This window comes from Trachypithecus francoisi, unplaced genomic scaffold (assembly GCF_009764315.1).
Source record: "Trachypithecus francoisi isolate TF-2019V2 unplaced genomic scaffold, Tfra_2.0 Contig01474, whole genome shotgun sequence".
Taxonomy (NCBI): Eukaryota; Metazoa; Chordata; class Mammalia; order Primates; family Cercopithecidae; genus Trachypithecus; species Trachypithecus francoisi.
This window is the reverse complement of record NW_022681435.1, coordinates 4,672,097-4,687,916: the sequence shown is the minus strand read 5'-3', so window position 1 is coordinate 4,687,916 and position 15,820 is coordinate 4,672,097. Positions and strand designations below refer to the sequence as shown.

Sequence of the window (15,820 nt, the reverse complement as noted above, 5' to 3'; positions counted from 1 at the left end):
GAAGGAGAAGAGTTCAGGCACAATTTCTTTTGGCTTTTCCTGTGGGATGGTAACTTTTCTCTGAGTTCCACAATGCTTTTTCTTCTAAACTACAGAGACAAGGCCTATGTAGCCCAGGCTGGTCTTAAACTCCTGGGCTCACATGATCTTCCTGCCTCAGCCTCCCAAGTGCTGGGACTAGCGCCACCATGTCCAGCTCCCAAAACGTTCATGTACATTAATCTCTAAAATATTCCAAGTAGACAACAACATTAACCTAGAAAATATGCTAAAATACCTAGAAAAATTGGCAGGGTAGTTCATTCGTAAAATGCCAAGGAGTGCCTGAAAATCGAGGATGACTTCAAGTCTAATGAAAACAAGGTGTGTAAAAGGAAGATCAAGACCACACAAAAGGCAAATGATTAATTACTTCCTTACGGAAGAATAAGGAGGTCAATATTCATAAAGCCTAGCAAATTAATACACACAACGAGCCACGGTTTTCTGGATTTGATTAGTAAGAACATCCTTTTCACTTATTCCATTACTTAAACTCTTCCTAGACCAAGGACAGTCTATTTTTTTTTTTTTCTTGAGATGGAGTCTCACTGTGTCACCGAGGATGGAGTGCAGTGGTACGATCTCAGCTCATAGCAACCTCCACCTCCTAGGTTCAAGTGATCTTCCTGCCTCAGCCTCCCGAGTAGCTGGGATTGCAGGCACACAACACCACGCTCGGCTAACTTTTTTGTATTTTTAGTAGAGACAGAGTTTCACCACGTTGGCCAGGCTGGTCTCGAACTCCTGACCTCAAGTTACCCACTCACCTCGGCCTCCAAAAGTGCTAGGATTACAGGCATGAGCCACCGCGCCCAGCCAGAAAGTCTACTTGCAATGGCAAGATGAAAATCATATATTTATGCTCCTGTGCATAAATGCTCTGAAGAATGTAAGACAAGTGACAGGCCATAAGGCCACAGCAATCTACCACAAAGTTATTCCAACACAGTAACGATGCCAGACACATCTCTTCCTTCTCTCCGTAATTTGAGTCTAGAACCAGAAGAACATGGTTCTTCTATCTCACTACCACAAACGGTAAATACAGAACAAGCAACGAGCCACAATCAGCCCAGTGAGGAGATTGAGGAACCACCCAGCTGATCCACAGTTAGGTAAAAACGAGTCGCCATTCATTCTACCCTCATGTAACCACTGCTCTCTCTGGCTTGTACCCACGAGACTGCAAAAGAAAAACCTCTAAATATCAAAATAAGTCAACCGTTTCACAGGTGACAAGTTAGCTCTTCAAACAGTCCTAATAGATCAATATAGTAAGCATGGGGTCCAAAATTCACATAGCCTCCCAATTATCTCATTTCTTTCTTTTTTTTTTTTTTTGAGACAGAGTCTTGCTTTGTCACCCAGACTGAAGTGCAGTGACGTGATAATGAGTCACTGTGGTCTCAACCTCCCAGGCTCAAGCGATCCTCCCACCTCAGCCTTCTGAGGAGCCGGGATTACGGGCACGACCCACCATGCCCGGCTAATTTGATATTTTATAGCAACAGGGTTTCGCCATGTTGCCCAGGCTGGGCAAGCGATCCACCCATCTCAGCCTCCCAAAGTGCTGGGATTACAGGTGTGAGTCATCACGCCAGGCAACTAGTTATCTCATTTCTAAAAGCAAACCATTAATGTAAGAATAGCAAGAGATTCGCTGATATCTAAATCAACTCACAGAGACTTCTAATTATTCTTCTTTTATTCTTTAAAGTACAAAATACCCATAATTCCAGCACTTTGGGAGGCCGAGGCGGGATCACCCGAGGTCAGGAGTTCAAAACCAGCCTGGCTAACATGGTGAAACCCCGCCTCTACTAAAAATGCAAAAATTAGCTGGGCGTGGTGGCACATGCCTGTAATTCCAGCTACTCAGGAGGCTGAGGCCGATTCACTTGGTACTGTGAGGCGGAGGCCGCAGTGAGCTGAAATCATGCCATTGCACTCCAGCCTGGGCAACAGAGCAAGACTCCATCTCAAAAAAAAAAAAAAAAAAAGTACAAATCAGAAATTGCTGAGTTGATAATCCAGAGTAACTGACTTGCTCTCAGTTAACTGACAAGCATTCCTTGGGACCTTCTTTGCAGAGTACTACAGAAACAGCAGTCACAGGTCTCATCATTTCACCCACCAGCAGCAGAAAACTAAATTTTCTTGTATGAGTTCTACTGCAGTAATTATGGTTCCCCTCCTATCTCTGCCACACTCCTACTTGGGGACCTTCAGCCAACATAACCTCTTAGATTCAAAATCTCTACTCCAACATTGCTTCTGTATTACAATCGCTCAAACTTGAATGCCAAAGTAGTATCGTTGTGAAGCGCTTTATTTAGCCAACAGGCAGCCCTTTGTTCAAATGTACCTCTTTCATTCCTGGATTTTATTTTTTTTATTTTTTATTTTTTGAGGCGGAGTCTTGCTCTGTCGCCCAGGCTGGAGTGCAGTGGCTGGATCTCAGCTCACTGCAAGCTCCGCCTCCCGGGTTCCCGCCATTCTCCTGCCTCAGCCTCCCAAGTAGCTGGGACTACAGGCGCCCGCCACCTCGCCCGGCTAGTTTTTTGTAGTTTTAGTAGAGACGGGGTTTCACTGTGTTCGCCAGGATGGTCTCGATCTTCTGACCTTGTGATCCGCCCGTCTCGGCCTCCCAAAGTGCTGGGATTACAGGCTTGAGCCACCGCGCCCGGCCGTTCCTGGATTTTATTGTAAGAGTATTACGTGCTCTTTGCCAATGCTCTAACACCCAAAAGTATAAGCAACAGAAACCAAAGGCCTCTGGGAGGCCTCCTCACCAGAGATAAACTGGTAACATTTGGGATACAGATTTCTAAATGCATACATAAGCATAAATATACATACACATATACAGGTATTTTCACACTCAGCAACATATCACAGATACTGTTCTAGGTCTACGGGGCTTCCATCAAATCAGACACTCCGTGTCAATTCAACAGAGTTTTCAAGAGTACCCTTTAGGCTGGGTGCGGTGGCTCAAGCCTGTAATCCCAGCACTTTGGGAGGCCGAGACGGGCGGATCACGAGGTCAGGAGATCAAGACCATCCTGGCTAACACGGTGAAACCCCGTCTCTACTAAAAAATACAAAAAAAAAAACTAGCCGGGCGAGGTGGCGGGCGCCTGTAGTCCCAGCTACTCGGGAGGCTGAGGCAGGAGAATGGCATAAACCCGGGAGGCAGAGCTTGCAGTGAGCTGAGATCTGGTCACTGCACTCCAGCCTGGGCGACAGAGCGAGACTCTGTCTCAAAAAAAAAAAAAAAAAAAAGAGTACCCTTTAAATTTAGATTGTAATAGTCTCCAAAGAGTTTAAAGCCAAAGCAAGTAACCACAAGAACAACCTTTCTTCATAAATTCTTACAAAAATAAGAACTCTTAAAGAAAAAAGAAAAAACCCTTTGAGACATAGTGTTGTTTCACTCTTTTGCTTTAAAATCCTGAAGATGTATTTTTAACTCATGATAAAATGAAAGATTAGAGAAATGGAGACATTAAAATAATTTACTCATGCTCTTATATCATAATCTTTATGTTTAAAATGTCTCAAAGAACACCTTCTGTCACTCTATCCATCAAGACACTATATATTCTTGACTTCACAGTAAACCAGCCTTGCCTATGGGTGAGTGGTGGCTAGTATTTTAGTACTTTTACTTTCATTTTCCTAAAGGATCTTAGCCTGAAGGAAATGTTCTATTCCAAATAATAAACTATCTCCCCCAACTCAAGGAAAACGTGAACCCAGGAGTTTATCCAGCTTCAGAAGGGAGGGCAGACAGGCGTAGGCTGGCACTTAGTATCACACCAGGGTGGGAAAGAGGATGGCACGGTCAACAACAAAACGAGGGATGCTCAGAACGGAGAAGGCTAACCAACTTTGTAAGAGATCCTTAGTCAAACTCATTATAAATAAATTCCTATTTTAGGTAAAAAGCCTTAAAACACATGCAAGAACACAGACCAAAACCAACAGTAAGAAGTCTTTTTAATCACACCTACAAAACATGATCCATTTTACCTGATTTTTAAATGTTCGTAAGTACAAGCGTCCCAGATCCCATTCATTCATTCATTCATTTTTGAGACAGTCTCTCTCTGTCGCCCACATTGGAATGCAGTGACAGGATCAAGGCTCACTGCAACCTCCGCCTCCTGGGTTCAGGCGATTCTCGTGCCTCAGCCACCCAAGTAGCTGGGATGACAGGCGCGCGCCACGATCCCCAACTAATTTTTGTGTTTTTAGTAGAGACAGGGTTTCACCATGTTGGCCAAGCTTATCTCAAACTCCTGGCCTCAAGTGATCTGCCCATCTCAGCCTCCCAAAGTGCTGGAATTACAGGCATTGAGCCACCACACCAGGCCTCCAGGTTCCTTTTAAAAGGAAACAGAGAGGCCGGGCGCGGTGGCTCACGCCTGTAATCCCAGCACTTTAGGAGGCCGAGGCGGACGGATCACAAGATCAGGGGATCGAGACCATCCTGGCTAACACAGCGAAACACCGTCTCTACTAAAAATTATAAAAAACTAGCCAAGCATGGTAGCACACGTCTATAGTCCCAGCTACTCGAGCGGCTGAGGCAGCAGAATCGCTTGAACCCGGAAGGCGGGGGTTGCAGTGAGCAGAGATCACGCCACTGCACTCCAGCCTGGGTGACAGAGCAAGACTCCATCTCAAAAAAAAGGAGAGAGAGAGGCTGGACTCAGCAGCTCACACCTATAATCCCAATGCTTCAGGGAGGCCAAGATGGGAGAATCACTTAAGGCCAGAAGTTCAAGACCGGCCTGGGCAACACAGCAAGAGCCCATCTCTACAAAAATAAAAATAATTAGCCCAATATGGTGGCGTGCATGCCTGTAGTTCCTGTTACTTAGGAGGCTAAGGTGGGAGGATCGCTTGAATCCAGGAGGTCGAGGCTGCAGAGAGCTATGATAGCACCACTGCACCCCAGCCTGGATGATAGAGACCCTGTATCTTAAAAAAACAGTTTAAAAAGGAAAAAAAAAGAAAAAAGGAAGGAGAGGAACACTTTACCTACTGGGAAGCAGAGGTGGAAAGCTCTGAGGAAGAGGAAGAGGTGGAGGGGAGGAGGAGGAGGAAGAAGCCAGAGGGCAGGATGGAGAAAAAGACAGGGAAAGGGAACAGAACAGGCACACAGAGTCACATTACCATGACTGGTGAGAATACAGGTAGTACTTAATAAGTAATTCACATATCCTTCCTTACATTTTAAATTTCTCAAAAAAAGGCGGGGGATGAGCGCGAGGACAGGAGGAAAAGAATTCCTGTAACAGAGCAATGTGGGGTCACTGGGATTTTGGCAAGGAGATACTAGGTACAGTTTAAGGTTTTAAAAAAAAGGCCGGGCGCGGTGGCTCAAGCCTGTAATCCCAGCACTTTGGGAGGCCGAGACGGGCGGATCACGAGGTCAGGAGATCGAGACCATCCTGGCTAACATGGTGAAACCCCGTCTCTACTAAAAAAAAAATACAAAAAACTAGCTGGGCGAGGTGGCAGGCGCCTGTAGTCCCAGCTACTCAGGAGGTTGAGGCAGGAGAATGGCGTGAACCCGGGAGGCGGAGCTTGCAGTGAGCTGAGATCCGGCCACTGCACTCCAGCCTGGGCGACAGAGCCAGACTCTCCGTCCCAAAAAAAAAAAAGGTTAAAAAAAAAAAACAGAAGTCATTAAGGAGATAATGATGGAACCTTCTTTCCATCAAAAAAAGAACAAGGATCAAACTGGAGTCAAAGGCACAATAACAGCCCTCTGGGTAGAAGAAAAGCAAATATTTAGATAAACACAGGTTGTAACAGTTAAGTACTGCCCAGGGTACTTAATTTTATTTAAGAGTTTATATATGTGTATTTATTATATATATAAATATATATTTATATAATTATAAATTATAAATATATATTTTATAAATATGTATTTAAAATATATATTATATATTTATTTATACATAATATATATTTATTAAAATATAATATATGCACATGTATTTTTTTTTTTTCTCTCCTCAGGCTGGAGTGCCGTGTCAAAATCTCGGCTCACTGCAACCCCCACCTCCTGAGTTCAAGTGATTCTCCTGCCTCAGCCTCCCGAGTAGCTGGGATTACAAGTGTGTGCCACCACGCCCAGGTAATTTTTTTTTTTTTTTTTTAAATGGAGTCTCATCATCTCCCAGGCTGGAATACAGTGGCGCAATCTCGGCTCACCTCCGGGGTTCAAACGATTCTCCTGCCTTAGCCTCCTGAGTAGCTGGGACTACAGGTGCATGCCACCACACCCGGCTAATTTTTTATTTTTAGTAGAGGCAGGGTTTCACCATGTTGGTCAGGTTGGTCTCAAACTCCTGGCCTCAGGTGATACCGCCTCGGCCTCCCAAAGTGCTGGGATTACTGGCGTGAGCCACCACACCTTGCCAAATTTTCGGGTTTCTTTGTTTTTTGTTTTGAGACGGAATCATACTCTGTCGCCCAGGCTGGAGTGCAGCGGCATGATCTCAGCTCACTGCAACCTCCGCCTTCCGGGTTCAAGAGAGTCTTCTGCCTCAGCCTCCCGAGTAGCTGGAATAATTTTTGTATTTTTAGCAGAGAAGAGGTTTCACCGTATTTGCCGGGCTGGTCTCGAACTCCTGACCTCAAGTGAGCCGCCTGTCTCAGCCTCCCAAAGTGCTGGGATTATAGGTATGAGCCACCGCACCCGGTCAAGAGTTTGTATTTCTTGGCCGGACGCGGTGGCTCAAGCCTGTAATCCCAGCACTTTGGGAGGCCGAGACGGGCGGATCACGAGGTCAGGAGATCGAGACCATCCTGGCTAACATGGTGAAACCCCGTCTCTACTAAAAAAAATACAAAAAGACTAGCCGGGCGAGGTGGCGGGCGCCTGTAGTCCCAGCCACTCGGGAGGCTGAGGCAGGAGAATGGTGTAAACCCAGGAGGCAGAGCTTGCAGTGAGCTGAGGTCCGGCCACTGCACTCCAGCCTGGGCAACAGAGCGAGACTCCGTCTCAAAAAAAAAAAAAAAAAAGTTTGTATTTCTTAAACACCCACTTCACTTCTGGAAAAATATCCTTTTAAGTAGAAAGTACAAGTTAATGTAAGTGCTGTTTTCTTACTAACTGTATTTTATAGAGAAAGTAAAAATACATGGATATGTGTTATATGGCTCAAGAAAGACAACCAGATAAATTTCAGGTGCACCTGGAACAAGCATCCCTCTTTACTTGTGGCAGTTACCTGGAAACAGGAAGTGCCCAGGGAGGGTTTATTCATCTCTATCTAGCTAATTTCAGAGCTTTTTAAGTCTCTGTGTTAACTACTTTGGCATACATATCTAAAATGCTTGGAAAAGAGAGAGAAATAAAGAAAATCACAGAAAGAGAAAACATGATTTGTAAGGGATGTGGGGGATAAGCACAGGTTGAATATTCTAAATCCGAAATGCTCCAAAATCCTAAACTTTTTGAGTGCCAAAGTAACAGTCAAATGCTCACTTGGAACTTTCAAATTTTGGATTTGATTTCCAAATTTGGATTTGAGATGCTCAACTGGTGAGTATAATGTAAATATTACAAAATCTGGAACAAAAAAACCTACATGCTGGCCCCAAGCATTATGGATAAGGGATACTCAGCCTGTATGAATTTTATATATATATATATTTTTTTTCCCCCCTTGGAGACAAGAGTTCCACTCTTGTCGCCCAGGCTGGAGTGCAATGGTGTGATCTTGGCTCACTGCAACCTCTGCCTCCCAGGTTCAAGCGATTCTTCTGCCTCAGCCTCCCAAGTAGCTGAGGTCACAGGAGTGTATCACCCCGCCCAGCTAATTTGTTGTATTTTTGTAGAGACAGGGTTTCACCATGTTGGCCAGGCTACTCTTTACTTCCTGACCTCAGGTGATCTGCCCACCTTGGCTTCCCAAAATGCTGGGATTACAGGAGTGAGTCACTGCCCCCAGCCATATTTTCATTTTTAAAAAGAAAACGTAAAATGAAAATATTTGATTTTATAGTTATAAAATTAGGAAATGTGACATTGTACATTCTAAGTGATTCATCACTTTCACATGGAGTTAGCAGATTTAATATTTGACTGATTTGCAGTTTGCTAAAATCACATGAAAGTTCCAAAATGCTCAATTTTCCTCTATTAATGAACTATCTAAAAGTTTTTTTTTTTTTTTTTTTGAGACGGAGTCTTGCTCTGTCGCCCAGGCTGGAGTGCAGTGGCCAGATCTCAGCTCACTGCAAGCTCCACCTCCGGGTTCCCGCCATTCTCCTGCCTCAGCCTCCCGAGTAGCTGGGACTACAGGCGCCCGCCACCTCGCCCGGCTAGTTTTTTGTATTTTTTTAGTAGAGACGGGGTTTCACCGTGTTAGCCAGGATGGTCTCGATCTCCTGACCTCGTGATCCGCCCGTCTCGGCCTCCCAAAGTGCTGGGATTACAGGCTTGAGCCACCGCGCCCGGCCCACCCGAACTATCTTAAAAGTTTTATGCTGTCTGCCTATGTAAAATAAAATACCCACGAAGACTGTGGTTTATTATTCAACTAAGTAAATTCCTTTAAAATATATTAAGTTTTCATAACTTAGATTAGCGCATAATCCCAGAAAATCCTTAAAGATATGAAGTTCTGTTCTTTCCATTTTCTGAGAACTAGAATAGGAAAGCAGTTAGAATTAATTTATGAACACAAAGCTCTAACCTAACAAAAAGATGTTTGGGGAGGGCTCCTTTAATTCCGCAGGAAAAGCCATTGGCATATTATTTCTGCTCCCCTTCGCCCTGGGGGACGCAGGGATAAAGCAGCTTTCACAAAGCCCGGCTGCCTCAGTCACTTCCTCAGGAAGTGGCACTGACCGCAACTCGCCCCGACTCGGTGTGGTCTCCAGCCTTCAGATAGGCCCTAGGATTGGGAAGAGGACACTAACCACAACCAGCAATACTGCCTAGTCCTGCATGACAGTCCCTCCTGTGAGCGTGGGAGTTCTGCTTTGGTTTGTGGTTTTGTGTTAAGCCCAGGTGGAAGATGACAGGTCCCACAATGATGCAGCAGACTACCCATTTTCTTTCTTTCCCTCTTCTTCCACCACACCACCCAACTCACCCCAAACACGAGAGGCAGAGGGCTGCATTACCCTGGAAGTAAATATGTATCGAACAATAACCAAATTAAGCAACTCCAGCCGATTCACATGACCAGTGTTTTCTTTTTCTTGCTCAAGAGTCAAAAATAGAATTGTGCTGACTTGCTGTGAGCGTGAAGGTTCTTCAACAGTGGAGTATCTACTTACTGAATATATAAAGCCTCCAAAAATACCTGCCCCCTGTTTCTCTTCAGAAAACTAAATGTACATTTAAAGGGCAAGACTGCCCTCAGGTTAGCATTTCAAAACCATGGTTCTGCACAGAAAAATTCAAACACAGAAGAGTTTACTAAATACCAAACCACTACATGAGACCAGAAGGCCTGCCCAGAGGGGCCCCTACACAACTGTTTTAGGGAATAAGCCACCTAACAAAGCTATCAGAACTCCATCATCTGCCTGTGTTCCCTCGGGGTGTTCTTCATTTCATGGCCAGGAAAGCCTTAGGAACCAGGTAATTTACCCGAGCTGACCATCCCTACAGGTACCTGGTAAAGGACAAATGAAAATGAGCTCTAGGCAGGACTTGCCCAGGAACCCACTGAGATTACAAGCTAATGAAAGAACATCTCCAACTAAGGAGATTACTACAGGATAGTCTTTCTCTAATAGCATACCTACAACCAATAAATTCTCAAAATCCAGATAGAAAAAACCCCTATTCTTCCCTTAGTTATTCCTAAAGAAAAACGGGCAAGGGCCCTATGTGCTATATCTAGATGACATGTCATTGATCTCAGGGCACAGGGGCCACATTGTAAACCACAGAAATAAAATCTCCCAATTGAGGATCACATCTACGAAAACATTTGGTGCAGAGTTATTTGTAACGTAGCAAAGCACCAGAAAGCATGTCCATATCCATCAACAGGGAAATGACAATGGTATATAAACGATTATGTAACAATTACGGTACATCCTTCATTTTTCAAATTGTGGTAAAAATACACATAGCATAAAATTTACCATCATAACCATATCTAAATGCACAGTTCAACAGTGTTAAGTGCATTCACGTCGGCCGGGCGCGGTGGCTCAAGCCTGTAATCCCAGCACTTTGGGAGGCCGAGACGGGCAGATCACGAGGTCAGGAGATCGAGACCATCCTGGCTAACACGATGTAAACCCCGTCTCTACTAAAAATACAAAAAACTAGCCGGGCGAAGTGGCGGGCGTCTGTAGTCCCAGCTACTCGGGAGGCTGAGGCAGGAGAATGGCGTGAACCCGGGAGGCGGAACTTGCAGTGAGCTGAGATCCGGCCACTGCACTCCAGCCCGGGCGACAGAGCAAGACTCCGTCTCAAAAAAAAAAAAAAAAAAAAAGTGCATTCACATCGTTTTTGGTACATCCTTTTTTATGGAGTACCATGCCCTGATTAAAAGTGAGTTTAGAGTCATTGTAAGTACTGAAGTGGAACAATCAAGACTGACCATTAAGTAAAAAATAAAAATAAAAAAAAAATAAATCAGGTCACAAAACAATACATATACTACTTTAAAGTAAAATAAGCATATGTTTTAAGCATACAGACATGTAAAATTTATAGATACATAAAATTCAATGAAAGGGTCAAGTGCGTGGGCCAGGTGTGGTGGCTCACGCCTGTAATCTCAGCACTTCGGGAGGCCAAGGCAGGAGGATTACTTGAGGCAAGGAGTTCAAGACCAACATGGCCAACGTGGTGAAACCCCATTTCTACTAAAAAAAAAAATATAAAAATTAGCTGGGCATGGTGGCACACACCTGTAGTCCCAGCTACTAGGGAGGCTGAGGCAGGAGAATCACTTGAACCTGGGAGGCAGAGGCTACAGTGAGCTGAGATCGTGCCACTACACACCAGCTGAGGTGACAGAACGAGACTCCATCTCAAAAAAAATAAAGATAAATAAAGTAAAATTCATAGAAAGGCTCAGAAGGATGCCACCACAGATCCTGACTCCCAGCTTTAAAAGGCTATGAAACAGGATAAGGAAAATTGTAGTCGTATTTTGAGCTTTTACTCTAACTTCCAACTTTTTTTTTTTTTTTGAGACATTGTCTCGACCCAGGCTGGAGTGTAGTGATGGATTTCAGCTCACTGCAACCTCCGCCTCCCGGGTTCAAGTGATTCTCCTGCCTCAGCCTGCCGAGTGGCTGGGATTACAGGCACCTGCCACCATGCCCAGCTGAATTTTATATTTTTGTAGAAATGGGGTTTCACCATGTTGGCCAGGCTGGTCTCGATCTACTGACCTAAAGTAATCCACCCGCCTCAGCCTCCCAAAGTGCTGGGATTACAGGCATGAGTCACATGCCTGGTCCCAACCGTATTCTTACAACACTAAAAATAATTTTTTTTTCAAAATTCATCCACGTAAGTGTAGGTCTGCATTTTCAGAATCTCATATGTGCACAAAAGGAAGAAGGTGGAAATTTAAATTTCCTACAAACTTCGAAGGTCATAATGTATATCTGTAAAGGAAGATACTAATAAATTTCCTACAATCATCAATCCTGGCAATTCTGTCGAAGGCACTTTTGTACAAGCTCTGTTTTCCACTGGATATACATTCTTTTAACTTAAAAAAAAAAACACCACCTGAGCGCAGTGGCTCATGCCTGTAATCCCAGCACTTTGGGAGGCCAAAGTGGGCAAATCACCTGAGGTCAGGAGTTCGAGACCAGCCTGACCAACAGGGAGAAACTCCACCTCTACTAAAAATACAAAAATTAGCCAGGCGTGGTGGCGCATGCCTGCAATCCCAGCTACTCGGGAGGCTGAGGCAAAAGAATTGCTTGAACCCAGGAGGCGGAGGCTGTGGTGAGCCAAGATCGTGCCATTGAACTCCAGCCTAGGCAACAAGAGTGAAACTCTATCTCAAGAAAAAAAAAAATACCCTTGTACTGGTAGCTTACTGATTCATCAGTGAGTTTATAGAAATACTGAAAGGGTCTAGGCTAAACCTGTCACTTTTAATAAACTTCAGGAAAATCCATGATAGCTTCTGCTTGAAACGGGTTATTCAAATAGCTTCACAATGAGAAAACAAGAAAAAATTTATAAATGTATTTACTGTTTAGGTAGACACAAACTGCCTTTTTTTCCCCTCAATGAAGTATGTTTGATGAATTTTAATATTTCAAAACTAAGAAGTTACTTATCTGTGTGAATACTAGTAACAAGGGATTCCTGGTTTAGGAGTAAAACTCATACCAACTTTAGAAGCATTCCTTTGTCATTTTGTGAGTACTAGTAGCATCTCTAAAAACTGTAGCTTCAAAGTATTGATTTCCTACATTAGAAGTGATGATTTGAGTATAGAAAAAGAATAACTTCAAAGTAATTTTCCTTTGTCACCTGAATAAGCCTTCTACATTTTTGTGCATAAGTCCTAAATCCTGCACAGAAGCTACTGTCCCTGAAATGCTCTGAACCATCAGCAATAATTGCTGCTGCTTCTCATTTATTTTGTCAATTTTTAAAATTTTTTTTGAGACGGAGTCTTACTTTGTCAACCAGGCTAGCATGCAGTGGCACAATCTTGGCTCACGGCAAACTCCACCTCCCAGGTTCAAGCGATTCTCCTGCCTCAGCCCTCCAAGTAGCTGGGATTACAAGAGCGCACCAGCACACCCAGCTAATTTTTGTATTTTTTAGTAAAGATGGGGTTTCACCATATTGGCCAGGCTGGTCTCAAACTCCTGACCTCAGATGATCTGCCCACTTAGGCCTCCCAAACTGCTGGGATTACAGGCGTAAACCACTGAGCCTGGCCAAATTTTTACATTTTAAGCACTAAATTTAAAATATTAATATTTGCAAACACTTTTTGAGACTTCCAGGATTAGAAAACATGGAAGAGAAAACTAGTAGCTGAAGGTAATGTACTTCTCTGGGGATTTCACCGGCCCACGAGGCTGACTGGCTTGCTTCCCTTAACAGAGGTCTTTCTTTTGGAATTTTCACCCCCTGAAGTTTTCAAGTATTGTTCTTACTACAAGGCTTGAAGTCAGTGGCTCTCCACTGAGCCACCTGTTACCAATTGTATTTAGCAACGTCCAGAGACATTGTGTTGTTGTGACTTGGGGGAGGAGGCATGCTATTGGCATATAGTGGGTAGAGGCCAAGAATGCTGCTAAACACACAGGACAGCCCTCCCCACAACCAAGAATTACCGAGCCCCAAATGCTAATGGTGCTGAGGTAAAAAAAAAAAAAAACTCTGCTTTATGTGAGCAGGGACGCCTTCCCTGTATCACCCTATGCTCCTCCTACCAATATTTAATCCTACTGGAATTATAATAAACCTGCTTGCTTCGGTCATCCATGCCAGAGCCATGTCCTAGTATAGAGACAGTAGCAATCCCTTGCTCCAGCCAACCCTGACCTTGGCCCTCTCCCATCAATTGAGGGAGTAGACAAACAGGCTCCCTGCACAGGTAGGTATCACAGCTGTTCTCATCCTCCAAAATGATGCCACTGGCTAATCAGAAAACAATTCTCACTAGATACCAAATTCACTTAAAACACTTTTGGAATTCTGAAACACAGTCCTTTCATCTAAAAAATATGTCCGAGAGCATCCCCCACAGTGATCACTCACAGAATGCCCACCGCCGTTGATTTTAAAAAATCAATTCATGGCCGGGCACGGTGGCTCACGGCTGTAATCCCAGCACTTTGGGAGGCTGAGGCGGGTGGATCACCCGAGGTCAGGAGTTCAAGAGCAGTCTAACCAACATGGAGAAACCCTGTCTCTACTAAAAATACAAAATTAGCTGGGGTGGTGGCACATGACTGTAATCCCAGCTACTTGGGAGGCTGAGGCAGGAGAATAGCTTGAACCCAGGAGACAGAGGTTGCAGTGAGGCAAGATCACCCACTGCACTTTAGCCTGCCTGGGCAACAAGAGCAAAACTCGTCTCAAAAAATATATAAAAAATAAAATAAAATAAAAATCAATTCATTTAAAAGTCCTCTTCCTGGAATAGACAGAAAACAGGAAAAAAACACAGAGAAAGAAAATTAATTGCCTCAGTATAGCAATCATTATGTTATATTGAGAAGAGGATGGATGAAACCCTCTGAGTCTTCCTCACAAGGCCCTCTCTGTTTTCATTAATTTCATCAAAGATACCAACAGCTTGGAAGAATATTTACCCAGGAACGTTCCTCCTGTTACTAAACTTTCCACCCAAGAAAGGGGAAGAAGGATTTCTACAGTATAGGAATTTGAGAAATGCTAGATTAAATACACATACACACACACACACACACACACACACAGCCTGATTTCTTTTCTCAAGGCTTCTCAGAACTTTCCAGAGCTAACATGAACCTCCAATGTGAATCTTCAAAGTGGGGATCTGGGGCTTTAGCCTTACCCAAGCTTCTCTGATGCTAGAATCTTTCAGGATGAGATATCTTTGGGACAAACGTGAAGCCGGGTTGAAGAAATTACTGTCTTTGGAGACTGGGGATGGTGTCTCACGCCTCTCATCACAACACTTTAAGAGGTCGAGATGGGAGGATCACTTGAGGTCAGGAGTTTGAGACCAGCCTGAGCAATGAAGCAAGACACCATCTCTACAAAAAATAAAAATAATAATTAGCCAGGAGTGGTGTTGCACGCCTGCAGTCTCAGCTACTTGGGAGGTTGAGACAGGAGGATTGCTTGAGCCTACAGGTTCAAGGCTGCCATGAGCAGAGATCACATCACTGCACTCCAGTCTAGGAAACAGAGCAAAACCCTGCCTCTTAAAAATATATTCTCGGCCGGGCGCAGTGGCTCACGCTTGTAATCCCAGCACTTTGGGAGGTCAGGAGATCAAGACCATCCTGGCTAACACGGTGAAACCCCGTCTCTACTAAAAATACAAAAAAATTAGCCAGGCATGGTGGCGGGCGCCTGTAGTCCCGGCTACTCGGCAGGCTGAGGCAGGAGAATGGCGTGAACCTGGAGGCGGAGCTTGCAATGAGCCGAGATGGCGCCACTGCACTCCAGCCTGGGCGACAGAGCGAGACTCCGTCTCAAAAAAATAAACAAGGCCGGGCGCGGTGGCTCAAGCCTGTAATCCCAGCACTTTGGGAGGACGAGATGGGCGGATCACGAGGTCAGGAGATCGAGACCATCCTGGCTAACACGGTGAAACCCCGTCTCTACTAAAAAATACAAAAAAAAAAAAAACTAGCCGGGCGATTTGGCGGGCGCCTGTAGTCCCAGCTACTCGGGAGGCTGAGGCAGGAGAATGGCCTAAACCCAGGAGGCAGAGCTTGCAATGAGCTGAGATCCGGCCACTGCACTCCAGCCTGGGCGCGAGACTCCGTCTCAAAACAACAACAACAACAACGTTATCTTTAGGAACTGGTTTTAGGAAACAGGCATGCATCCTACAGTTATCATGTGAGGGAGGTGCTTCCAGCCCATTTTCCTGACAACTCTAACTCCATGCTTTTCTTGGCAGTACTTCCTCTCCAGACACACCTCTGCATCAACCCAAGATGACTTAAGGAAAGCACAAGTTAACAAATCTCCAAATATGGAGGGAGAGCAAGAATGAAGAAGTATTTCTAAAGAGACTCCGCCTAAAGTTTCATGTCATAGAAATGATTATAAAAACTTTGTTCCCAG

At 44.5% G+C, this 15,820-nt stretch overlaps 1 protein-coding gene across 16 annotated transcripts in view; it reads right to left on the bottom strand.

Moving 5' to 3' along the window:
• Window positions 1-15,820, bottom strand: part of ZNF532 (zinc finger protein 532) — a 129,365-nt gene that overhangs the window by 94,607 nt on the left and 18,938 nt on the right. The window lies entirely within an intron of this gene.